This window comes from Fundulus heteroclitus, chromosome 4, assembly GCF_011125445.2.
Source record: "Fundulus heteroclitus isolate FHET01 chromosome 4, MU-UCD_Fhet_4.1, whole genome shotgun sequence".
Classification (NCBI taxonomy): domain Eukaryota; kingdom Metazoa; phylum Chordata; class Actinopteri; order Cyprinodontiformes; family Fundulidae; genus Fundulus; species Fundulus heteroclitus.
In genome coordinates, this window is record NC_046364.1 from 17239605 (window position 1) to 17252024 (window position 12420).

Consider the following 12420-nt stretch of genomic DNA (forward strand, 5'->3'; position numbering starts at 1 on the left):
CGTAACTGAGCCGCTCAGTCTGACAGCTCTTTTACGTGACTGCAAAGTTCATTTGCACAGAAGCTGTGTCATGGAAATCCTCTCAAACCTGAAACTCAGTTGTGTTTTTCTTTCATTTCTTTCATTTTTTTTTTTTAAATTTACACTCAACGGTGCATATCTAAAGATAACCTGGGGAAAATAAATCGCAAAATTCATACAATTCAAGCATAATTTTTAAGAAAGGCGCCGTGAACAAAAACTTGTAGGTAAAATGTTCACAAGTGGACATGGTAGGTCTCCCAGTCAAATGAAGAAATAATAAAAAAGTCCAGTGCCAAAAATTTTGTATCTCGGAAAACAGCCCTAATTCCCACCAAACTAAGTATCCCAAATGCGAGTCAACATCCGGTTATTTAAAGTTTTCCCTTTCAGCTTGTGCGATCTCATATCAAACATGCCGCAATCTGGTCTTTTTTTTTTTTTCATCTCATGAGATTTTATAGGCACAAAATAATCACAATGACTCTAATTTGAATCCTAATTTCTTGATGGTTGTACCTGTTGTGTCCAGCCACAAGGTGGCAGTTTTGTTCCGCAGTTTATTTTCAGTGACACGTCAGATTGTACTTATGCATTTTCTTACATTGTGAGTATTAGATGCCAGCCTGATACTGTAATGCATCATATGACTCATATACGGCACATTTTTGAAGTTTTCAAATTCTTTGATTTTTTGACACATTTTGTCCTGTTATAGCCACTTTTTGTTAGGACTGCATGACACAATGATGGATGGAGCAAATGGATAGAAAGACAGTTCTCTAGTATTTTCCTTTAACCAAGACAGCAAAACCAGTTTCTTTCACAACAAGGAAAAAAAAACTAATGTTAAAGATTTCTTAGCCAGTCAAACTAAAAATCTATTGAAACCTAATTATATATGTGGTCAACTGTATATTTTCTCCTTCTGTTACAATTTTTAATCAATACGTTTTTACTGTTAGCCGAAGAACTGGCGCTTCTCCATGGCCGTTAACTTGTTGCCAGGCAACAAGGCAGTGAGTTTGCAAAGCACTTTGGGTAATGTAGTGGTTCATAAAATGATCAAATTGGACACTTAAACTGTATAAAACCTGCATGGAAAAAATAAATAAAATGATGGGACTCTTGATAAAACGTTTTAAATATAAGTTTTTTTCTTTTTTAGCTTATATTCATCATATTTTGATTGGTCTTGTGTTTTCACCCCCAAGTGGTAAAGTCCACCCCCCCCCCCCCATCCAGCCTAATGGAACAGTCCACTTTAAGTCTTGGAGCGAACCTTCCGAACTTTTCTCATTTTGTCTTCCATCGAAGAGTAGTAGAAGTCAACACCACGACGAAAACATGGTAAGAGTAGTTTTAAAGGTTTAAGGAGAGTTTTAATGGAATGTAAGCTTGTAGAGTTATTTCAGGGAAGGTCAACCGTTGTTCATTGTGTCAAAAACGACAGTTTTAACTCCGCAGAAGCGTAGCGAAGAAGATTTTAGTCAACTAAACCGATTTTTCCTGAAATCTTTAGGCACAAAAATACTTATTCAAACTTTATTCAATAAATGATTGTCGTTAAGCTGCTCATTTGAGCTAAATTACGTTGCACTGCTCCCGAGTAAAAAGAGAACCATAAAAATCAATACAATATAAGATAATTGAAAGTATAGCGTATAATAAGGAGAAATTTTTGTCATTTTTAGATTTATCTGGGCTTTTTTTTCTGAAAACTGCTTTAATATCCACCGTTATTGCGGTTAGTAAGTCTTAACGCCTTTTTAAAACTGATCTAACGTCTCTTAACGGTTTCAGTTCCCGCCGTTGATCCAAACGGTAGCAAGGTCAGTCGCGTTATATCGGAGAACCCGTTTGAAAACCGCGGAACTCGGAGATTTTTCCTGACATCTTTAGGCACAAAAATACTTAATCAGACTTTATTCAATAAATTCTCGTCGTTCAGCTGCACATTAACGATGCACATTTGAGCTAAATTATGTTACACTGTTCCCAAGTAGAAAGAGAACCATAAATATCAACACAATATAAGATAATTGAAAATATAATAAGGAGAAAATTTCGTCATTTTTAGGTTTATCTGGGCTTTTTTCTGAAAACTCCTTTAATATTCACCGTTATTGCGGTTAGGCAGTCTTTGTGCCTTTTTTAAAACTGATCTAACGTCTCTTAACGGTTTTGGTTCCCGCCGTTGATCCAAACGGTTTCGAGGTGAGTCACGTGATCAGGGAACCCGTTTGAAAACCGCGGAACTCGGAGAACCCAAATGGATTTCCCTTTAAAGTTCTGCTGCTGCTTGATTAGCACCGGTTCCGTCTCCACTGATATCCATGTTCTGCCTAAGCAACAACTTTGGACCAGCGGACAGAACCGGCTGACTGAGCTGGGGGCGGGTTTATGGAGACCGTTGACCAATCAGAATGTGTTGAGCGCCATGATAGTCGCGCAAGTGCAGTAAGGAGTAACTGCAGAGCTGTGGGGGCGTTCCGACTGTGGGGGCGTTCCGACTGGGGGCGTTCCGACAGAGCGGCCATCTTAGGTCAGACCAAGGTGCAGTCAGACACAATACAAGTCAATTCAGGAAAATGTACTTTATGTTTTCAGACACTGAATCCGTTCAATTCTCACCCGTTTTCCAGATAAATCAACTGACTGAAAACGTCACCCCTTTAGGGGCTACATAGGACCAATTGATTGAATTCAATTATTGTCTAACTTAATAAATTATTTCGAATTTGTATTGAAAGTAAGCAAACATCCAGAGCTCCGTCCGAGGATGCCCGATTTTTGCTCCGCTTATGGGTGCGCAAATAAAAGGACACTTGTTTTTTTATTAAACAAACCATACATTGAAAAATATTGCAGAGTTACACAAAAGCATCCGAACCTTTCGTCCGTTGAAAGGCAGGTGACAGTCCGGATTTTGAATGCCCCACACGCATATTTGTCCTTCTTTTTCAGGCTTTATGCTAGGAAGCGGATTTTGTTTTTCCAACTTTGCCTGGCTCCATGCAGCAAAATGTCCAATCGCCTACTCGCACGGATCTGTTTTTTACCTGGGATTACATGTAATCAATACGCTGCGCTGCAGCTGTGTGACAGAAGCAGCGCTGTCAACTCTGCCTCTGTATGCTTTCTTTTTTTTTTCTACAGTCGCTGGTAAATTTCGTGAGTTGTTTTTTTTTTTTTTTTTTTTTTTTTTTTTTTTTTTTTTTTTTTTTTTTTTTTTTTTTTTTTAGCTTTATTTTTGAACGTGCAGTCGCATATTTGGGGTGTTTCTCCAGTAGAAGCCCTTATCCTGACAGGACAGAATTCTATCGTAGGCTACTACATATAATAGTCAATAGTCCTCGCGCTGTTGCTTTCTCCTGACACCGCGAGCCGGTTAATATCTGTCTGCATACAACGCCGTTATTATTACAAATCACATGTGGTCCCTAGGTAAAACTAATACCCTGCGATAGGGATTTTTTTCGTCGGGACGGATTATTTCAGCGGGACGGACATTTTTCGTCCGTCCTGCTGAATGAATGAGATGGAGGGAAAAAATATATGTATTGAAGTGGGCAAATCAACGAACCAATCAGCGTTTGCGTTGGCGTGTGGGCGTTCCGACAGTGTGGGCGTTCCGACGCTCTGCAGTTATACCCTTCTCCGCAAGTGGAGGAGGTAGAGAAAAGCTTAGTCGGGACCCCCCTAATGAAAATGATCATGGTTTTTATGTTATTTTATAATTTCAATTTCCCCACTGAGGAACAATAAATCATGATTTTATTCTAGAGAAAGAGGAAATGCAGCCAGGAGCCAATCAGGGTCATGTGTGGCTCCAGGTCATTTCAGGCTGAAATGTCCCAAAGTTAGCTGGCAGGGAAAGCACATTTCAGGTCATCTTTGCTAAGAAGTCATTTTTTTGTTGCGTTTTCTGTGCCACCAGCTTAAGAAATCCCCGTCATCTTCAGAAAATCTCATGAAAAATAGAAATTCTGCTGCAAATGAAAGAAAAAGAGGGTTTATTTCTGTCCCTTCTCTAGTAAAGACGAACAGCTCAACCTTTGTTGTCATGGAAACCCCATCATTAGCACACATTAGCTAATTGAAGTTTTTTGAACCATTTTTAGTTATTTTGCGATCATGGTTTTTAAAAAGCAGCTGAAAGCCGTTTTGTTCCACCAGGCTTGTAGGTTGTGGTTTTATTGAGCTTCTTTTTAACTTTGCCTCCTTCCTCCTCCAGCGTGAGTGCATCTCCGTCCACGTGGGCCAGGCCGGCGTCCAGATCGGGAACGCCTGCTGGGAACTCTACTGCCTTGAACACGGGATCCAGCCGGACGGCCAGATGCTGAGCGACGTGACCATCGGAGGAGGAGACGACTCGTTCAACACCTTCTTCAGTGAGACCGAGGCGGGGAAGCACGTCCCCAGAGCCGTCTTTGTGGACCTGGAGCCCACCATTATCGGTGAGTAGCATCTTTTTTGGCCTCAGTCGTAACCCAAGCCGATAAACTGTTGATTAAAACCAGCGTCTCTCCTCAGATGAAGTGCGCAGAGGCACCTACAGGCAGCTGTTCCACCCCGAGCAGCTGATCACCGGAAGGAGGGACGCCGCTTATAACTACGCCCGAGGACACTACACCATCGGGAAGGAGATGATTGACCCGGTTCTGGACAGGATCCGCAAAATGGTGGGTAGACGCGTGTGTGTGTGAGGACCATGTTAACTGGTTCTGGTGAGCGTGAGTTGAATAATGCAGCTGCCTCTGAAGTGGGCTGAGAAACGTTCTGAAGCCTCCATCTTGGTTGTGTGTCCTCAGGCGGACCAGTGCACCGGGCTTCAGGGCTTCCTGCTCTTCCACAGCTTTGGTGGAGGAACCGGCTCCGGTTTCACCTCCCTGCTGATGGAGCGCCTGTCCGTGGACTACGGCAAGAAGTCCAAGCTGGAGTTCGCCGTCTACCCGGCGCCTTAGGTGTCCACGGCGGTGGTGGAGCCCTACAACACCATCCTCACCACCCACACCACCCTGGAGCACTCGGACTGCGTCTTCATGGTGGACAACGAGGCCATCTTCGACATCTGCCGCAGGAACCTGGACATCGGCCGTCCCACCTACACCAACCTGAACAGGCTGATCAGCCAGATCGTGTCCTCCATCACCGCGTCTCTGCGCTTCGACGGCGCTCTGAACGTGGACCTGACTGAGTTCCAGACCAACCTGGTGCCGTACCCCCGGATCCACTTCCCCCTGGCCACCTACGCCCCGGTCATCTCCGCCGAGAAGGCGTACCACGAGCAGCTGACTGTGGCCGAGATCACCAACGCCTGCTTCGATCCGGCCAACCAGATGGTGAAGTGCGACCCTCGCCACGGCAAGTACATGGCGTGCTGCCTGCTGTACCGTGGCGACGTGGTGCCCAAAGACGTCAACGCCGCCATCGCCGCCATCAAGACCAAGCGCAGCATCCAGTTCGTGGACTGGTGTCCCACCGGCTTCAAGGTGGGCATCAACTACCAGCCTCCCACCGTGGTTCCTGGAGGAGATCTGGCCAAGGTGCAGAGGGCCGTGTGCATGCTCAGCAACACCACGGCCATCGCCGAGGCCTGGGCCCAGCTCGACCACAAGTTTGACCTCATGTACGCCAAGAGGGCCTTCGTCCACTGGTACGTGGGCGAGGGCATGGAGGAGGGGGAGTTCTCCGAGGCCCGCGAGGACATGGCCGCCCTGGAGAAGGACTACGAGGAGGTGGGGGTCGACTCCATCGAGGGAGATGATGGGGAGGGGGAGGAGTACTAGACGGGCCGGCCGCTCCAAAGCCTCCATGTTTTCATTTAAGTTGAAGCAAAAGTCACCAAAGTCTTTCTTTCTCTTCCTCTGAGCTTCATCTGCTCAGACGTGTTTTAAGAATTACTTTTATTAACGTTTTAAATAGTTTTAAGGCAAAAAAAGTTCTGGATTTTACCTCTTTATCTTCTTCTGAGCTTCATCTGCTCAGATGTGTTTTAAGAAAAAGTTTTATTTACCTTTTAAATTGTTTTAAGGCAAAAAAGTTCTGGATTTTACCTCTTTCTTGTTCTTCCTCTGAGCTTCATCTGCTCAGACGTGCTTTAAGAAAAAGTTTTAACATTTTAAATAGTTTTAAGGCAAAAAAAGTTCTGGATTTTACCTCTTTATCTTCCTCTGAGTTCATCTGCTCAGATGTGTTTTAAGAAAAAGTTTTGTTTACCTTTTAAATTGTTTTAAGGCATAAAAGTTCTGGATTTTACCTCTTTCTTTCTCTTCCCCTGAGCTTCATCTGCTCAGACGTGTTTTAAGAATAAGTTTTATTAACGTTTTAAATAGTTTTAAGGATAACAAGTTCTGGATTTTACCTCTTTCTTTCTCTTCCTCTGAGCTTCATCTGCTCAGACGTGTTTTAAGAAAAAGTTTTATTTACATTTTAAATACTTTTAAGGCAAAAAAAAAAAGTTCTGGATTTTACCTCTAAATTCTTCCTGTGGCTCTTGAGCAAGGCAGCAGCAACAGTGCTGTAGAAATCTATTTCATGTTAATCTGTCCTCAAAGTCCTATGGAATAAAAGTAAAAAAAAAAATTAAGTCTCCTTTGTCGGTCTTTATTGAAGTTTGTCCAACTGAAAGTCTCCTTTGAAGCAGCAGCGCTGTGTAACTTTTAGCCACCAGGGGGCGCTGGACCTGCAACTTGCTGCTCTATAAATAGAAAGTCTATGGAGCAGCAGCTTAAGAAGTCATGGAGTTATTTAGAAAGACGAGGCCTCGTTCTCCTTCTGGATTAAATCCTCCATCAGAACCAGAACTTGGTTCTAGGTTTGTCAAAACTATCCTGTTCCTGTACCACTTATAAAAACAACTAACCAGGACCTTCTAAACTTGTTTTGCACAGCAGTTTTTGGAGCTTTTAATATTGCATTTGGAAGTAAAAAGACAGTAAGTCAAAACTCTCGACTACATGATCCCAACTAACAATTTTCGGACTATAAGTCGATTTTTTTCTTCATAGTATGGCCGATCATGCGACTTGTATATCAAATTTAAATGGTAATTCCTACTGACCAAAACCAACCAGGGAGTAAACATTACTCTCTCTCTATGTGTGTGTGTGTGTGTATATATATATATATTAGGGCTGGGCAACGATTAAAATATTTAATCGCGATTAATCGCCCTGATTAATCGCGATTAATCGCGATTAATCGCATTGTATTTACAAACTCCAAGAATGAATTCAAAAGTAGTGTAAAGAGGACTTTTATTTTAATGTTCTGCTGCCATATGAACAAAAGTGTTGTAACATTTGTAGCACTTATTTTATACTGGATATTTTCAACCCATCTATTGAATTTAGTGCACTAGTTGATCTTTTCTTCATAAGAGAACAAGCACTGCAGCCAAAATATGGCCTTTTTTGACCTGCTGTATATTAGCCAGTCCCTAAGCTTGATGTATCATGAAACTGTTGACCTTTTGGGTTTTGTGGTTTTTATTTTATTATTACAATTTAATAATAATAATAATAATAATAATGTTATGTTCAGTGTTTTTTCGCTAATCCACCTCTTATATATTTCAATCCTTATGTAATTTTGTCTGTGTTGTGTGCACCTGCCTGTTGCTTTAATCCTATAAATTTCCCCGTCGTGGGATAAAAAAAGGATTAGCTAATGTTATCTTATCTTAAATAACACTTTTTAATATATGTACTGGGTTCTTTCAAGGTCTTAATTACATGTTATGTGTGGGCTCCAGTAACATCCATCCATCCATCCATCCACTGATCTACCTGGATGTTCCCTGGAGGACTGAAACGCCTCAGTCAGTGACGTCTGTGGGTCTGTCGGGGCAATGAGAGAAGTTTCGTCTCCTCTCTCCGTTTCTGGGGCTCGACGTTTTCATGTTTTTTCACGTGCTTAGATAAATTTGTTGTGTTTCCACTTAAATGAACCGGCTTTTTACAAAACATACAGCTTGATTTCATTTACGGTATTAAAATAAAGCCGAACGGTGCTACTTCCTCTGTTCATGTTTTTTCGCTGCTGCGTTCTCTCTCAGCTGTTTGTGTATTAAGTTTGTGTGAGAGCTGAGTGCGCGGGCCAGGCTGAGCCTGCGTGCTGATTGGCTGGCGCCGCTGAGCCATGTACGAGAGGGGAGGGGGAGAGTGCTGCCGTGACAGCGCGCTGCAGTCAGCGCGCGTGCTGACTGACACTGACTGAAAGCATGATGTGAGCAACATGCGTTAATGCGCGATAAAATAAATATCGCCGTTAATAGTCTAATGAATTAACGCGAAATTAACGCGTTAACTTGCCCAGCCCTAATATATATATATATATATATATATATATATATATATATATATATATATATATATATATATATATATATATCAGTGTTTCCCGCAGGAATTAGCTTATGCGAGGCGGAGCGGGGGGGGGGGGGGGGGGGGGGGGGGGGGGGGGGTGGGGTTGTTGCTTGTTGACGACACGTTTTCCGCGGACCGAATCGCGGAGGGGGGGGGGGGGGGGTTGTGGACGACACGTTTTCGGCGGAGCGGAGCGGGGGGTGGGGGTGGGGGGAGATAAAACACGTTTTCCGCGGACAGACTGGCGGAGCAGGGTATCCATGTGTTTTTTCCCTGCCATTCACGCACGCGCAATACCAACAACAACAAACCGCGTGTTAACGGCACTTTTTTTTTTTTTTTTTTTTTTTTGGAATGTTGGCGTGGCGGTAGCGTGAGTTTGGCGTGGCGGCCGCCACGCCAAGATAGCGCTGCGGGAAACACTGTATATATATAAGGAATGTGTCGTCCATCTGGTAATCCATTCATCCTTTTTTTTTTCAGGTCCATTCATAGTAAAGCCATCATCTGTTTGTATATGGAAATTAGCAGACAAACAGCCGTCCCTCTTTGATCAAAGCAGTTTATAAAGCACCGTAGAAGACATGGATCAGAAATGCTGTACAAAAAAAAATAAAAAATAGCCATCAATACAAACAAATAGTTCATCTAAAAATCAACCATAAAAGTTTTTACTTGCTTTATTTCTTAAAAAACAAAAACGACAGATGCTGCTGCTTGACCATTCAGAGCCTTAGGAGTGAAAAGCAGTTCTGGACTGGACAGGGAGCCAGAGGAGTTGGTTTAAGATGTAAACTTCAACTAAAGTGACCATTTCTGCCAAAAACTCAAATATCCTGCCAGAATGAGGTCGTAAGCTTGTCTATGAAGAAAGAAAGCACTAGTGTGGCTGTATGTACTGTATATTACTGTATCTGTGTAGGAATCAGAGAAAATCTCCCAGATTTAACACCTCAGCAGCTAATTCTTCCTAAAATGAATTTCAGGAATACGTTGCAGAATCAACGCATCCAGGAAAATAAAACTAATTACATCTATGTTCATGCTGGGTGTATATAAACTCCTAAACAGCACTGGGCGTCACATTTCTAAAGACGTCCAGATCCGTCGTAACACGGAGCGATACGCAGACTTTCCTTCATCTTCATCTTCATCTGCAGCTTCTAAACCCAGACTAAGACTCTCTGTTGCCCATGTAACGTCTGGCAGAAACAAGAATAGCCGTGGATAACCCAAAAGGAGCAGATGGCTTCCTGTAAAACAAAATAAATCCTGCAATGAAACAAAGATCCGTGTTTAATAATAAGACCCAGTCATCATTGGATGTTGGCAAAGTCCTGGAAAATTAGGGAAATTAAGCTGCACATGCAGGACACATTTATTAGGGAACGATGTGTAATAAAAACAAACTACCAAACAACTTACAGGTAAAATAACTCATTTGCGTTAATCTGACACTGAAAATGTGGAAAAAGTCCAGCCTTGTTTTTAGGTTTAGGTTTTTACAATTATTTGCTCCCTTCTCCAGTTTGTCCAATTTGACCTTTTCTTGCGCTCACTTCAGCTCTATAGATCTATACAGTTTAGCTATAGACTTCAGGTCTCACTATTTTTGCTGATAAGACCTGAAAACTGCTCATTTTCAGTTTACTGGCGGAGACAAACCAGATCTAGAGTTTATATTGGCTTTATGATGCCAGGCAGTCAAACTACGGAGGAGGGACAGGCCCACAGCACAGACCATCCGTCACAGTGAACAGCATTCGATACATTTCCACATGTGAGCAGAACATGAGCAGAACATGAGAGCAGACTCCATGGCTATTCTGCCTTATTTACCTGTGTAAAAAGTGAACCCTACGGCTTGGGAAACATTGCTAAGAGTGATGCGATTATAATAAGCCCTTGTGAAGTCCAGCAGGCTATAGCGTATTTGTGTGAGAATAAGGCGACGGGTTCTGATAGCATTACAGCAGAACATCTGAAATATGCTAGCCAAAAAGTGGCTGTGCTGCTTGCAATGTGTTTCTCTGGGTTTATGAGCCATGGGCAGTTGCCTGATTCCCTATTATCTGTTACCCTTGTGCCGGTAATTAAGGACAAAACTAGTAAGGTTGGTAGCCTATGGAACCAGATGGATCTGGATATTCACAAATGTACATATGTAATTCATACATGCACAGGACAAGATCCATGCAAGCACTTGTACTGTGTGTGCGTGGATTTTTTTTTGTGCATTTGTGGATTTTTTTGTGCTTGCATGAATCGGGCTGTGCATGCATGGATCTTGTCCTGTGCATGTATGAATCACATATGTGCATTTGTGAAGCCTTAATAACTACAGACCAATAGCTTTAGCTAGTGTGATATCTAAAGTATTAGAAAAATCTTGCTTGGTCAGCTCAATCAGTTTATTAGTACAACAGATCATTAATTTGGTTTCAAAGCCAAGTTGGATACTGATTTCTGTATTTATGGCCTGAAAGAGGCAGCAAGAGCATATCTAAGAAAAAATTAATCTGTGTTAATTGGGTTCATTGATGCCTCTAAGGCCTTTGATCGTGTCAATCACTACAAGTTATTTGACGAAATTAAAACAGCGAGGGGTTCCAGATATTTTCATACGAATTTTAGTTTACTGGTATGCTAAGCAGAAAATGCATGTAAAATGGGGCAATAACATCTCTGCTTTCTTTAGAGTGAGCAACGATGTGCGTGAGGGTGGGCTTCTTTCACCTGCCTTGTTTAACTTCTACATGGAGGACCTGTCAAAAGAAATGAACCTCTGTAAAACAGGATGTATGATCGGCGATACTTTGGTCAATCACTTCATGTCTGCTGATGACCTGGCTGTCCTCTCGCCACTTGTGAGAAATCTGATATACAGGTTTATGTGTCGTTTGGGCAGCTCATTGAATAGTCTTATTGTAATGTTTTCACATCCCTCTTTCAGTGCGCTAAGATTCCAGTCGGCTTTGTGGAAACATTGGTATGCAGGTCTTTTATAAGATTTATTTATTTTTATTTTTTTAATTTTTATTCTTTTATTCTATTCTTGTTTTTTTTTTTATCTCTTTGTGGACCACGAGTCTGTTGAATAAAGCAATCAATCAATCAATCAATCAATCTGTTTATAATGGAGTTTCCTTTTAATGGTAAGATCTTAATTTACTGTCATCAACTGTGAGGTTCAGGGTTAATATTTAAAAGTGATGCTGTTCAAAAACCAGGATAAGGTTGGTGTTTTGATGCAGATATTTTATCCCAGAATTTCTTAAATTACCCAGAAATACGGGTTGAAACCTATATTTTTATGAAACAAAACCCCAGTAATACACCAAGTCTAAATGGAAATGATCGGTGCATGAATTAAATCAGCGTTTGTGAAACATTTTTCAAGGCAATTCACATTTTAACTCAGAGCATTACGTCGTTGTAAAAACGTGTTTCCCATCTTACAGATTCCTTCTGTTTTTGCTTTGCTGTCACCCAAACGTGACAGCAAACACATTTTACATGAATAAGTACAAGGAAGCGTTTTTCCCGTGATAATTTTCATTGCCCTACTTGAAAAAGTAAAAAACTGATCAGGCCACCTTTGGGGGGAACCAGCTGCCAGGAAGCATTTACGATAACTCGCCATACGTCTTTCTCATCTCACTGGAGCAGTTTAGGCAAAATTGTTGTAATTCAGCCTCATTGGAGGGTTCCTCGGCCTCTTTAAGGTAACGCCCCTGCATCTCAGTCAGAGTCTAGACTTTAACTAGGCCATTCTGGACTAGCTGGTGTGCTTCAGATCCTTTTCCTGGTGCATGGTTAGGTTGATGAAATGATATTTTACTTTTTTTTGTTTTCTGTTTGGTCAGGAGACATTTCTCTCATTATAAATATCGGCATTTGATTCACACAGCCACGTGTTCATGTTTCACCGTGATTTGTAGGCTCCTAGTGGACCACAAGAGAAAAAAGAAAATGTTGAAAAAAAGTTGAAAAGAAAAAAATTGTAAGTCCGCCATAGTTTCTCTTT

At 41.8% G+C, this 12420-nt stretch overlaps 1 long non-coding RNA gene and 1 pseudogene across 1 annotated transcript; both read left to right on the forward strand.

The window, feature by feature from the left end:
- Positions 1–1348: 1348 nt before the first annotated feature.
- LOC118562924 lies at positions 1349–6046 on the forward strand (annotated as a pseudogene).
- A 15-nt stretch (positions 6047–6061) lies between these two features.
- On the forward strand, positions 6062–6597 carry LOC118562925. Its single transcript, XR_004930890.1, has 2 exons — positions 6062–6169; positions 6486–6597. It is a non-coding gene; the product is annotated as an uncharacterized LOC118562925 (long non-coding RNA).
- The last annotated feature ends 5823 nt before the right edge of the window (positions 6598–12420 follow it).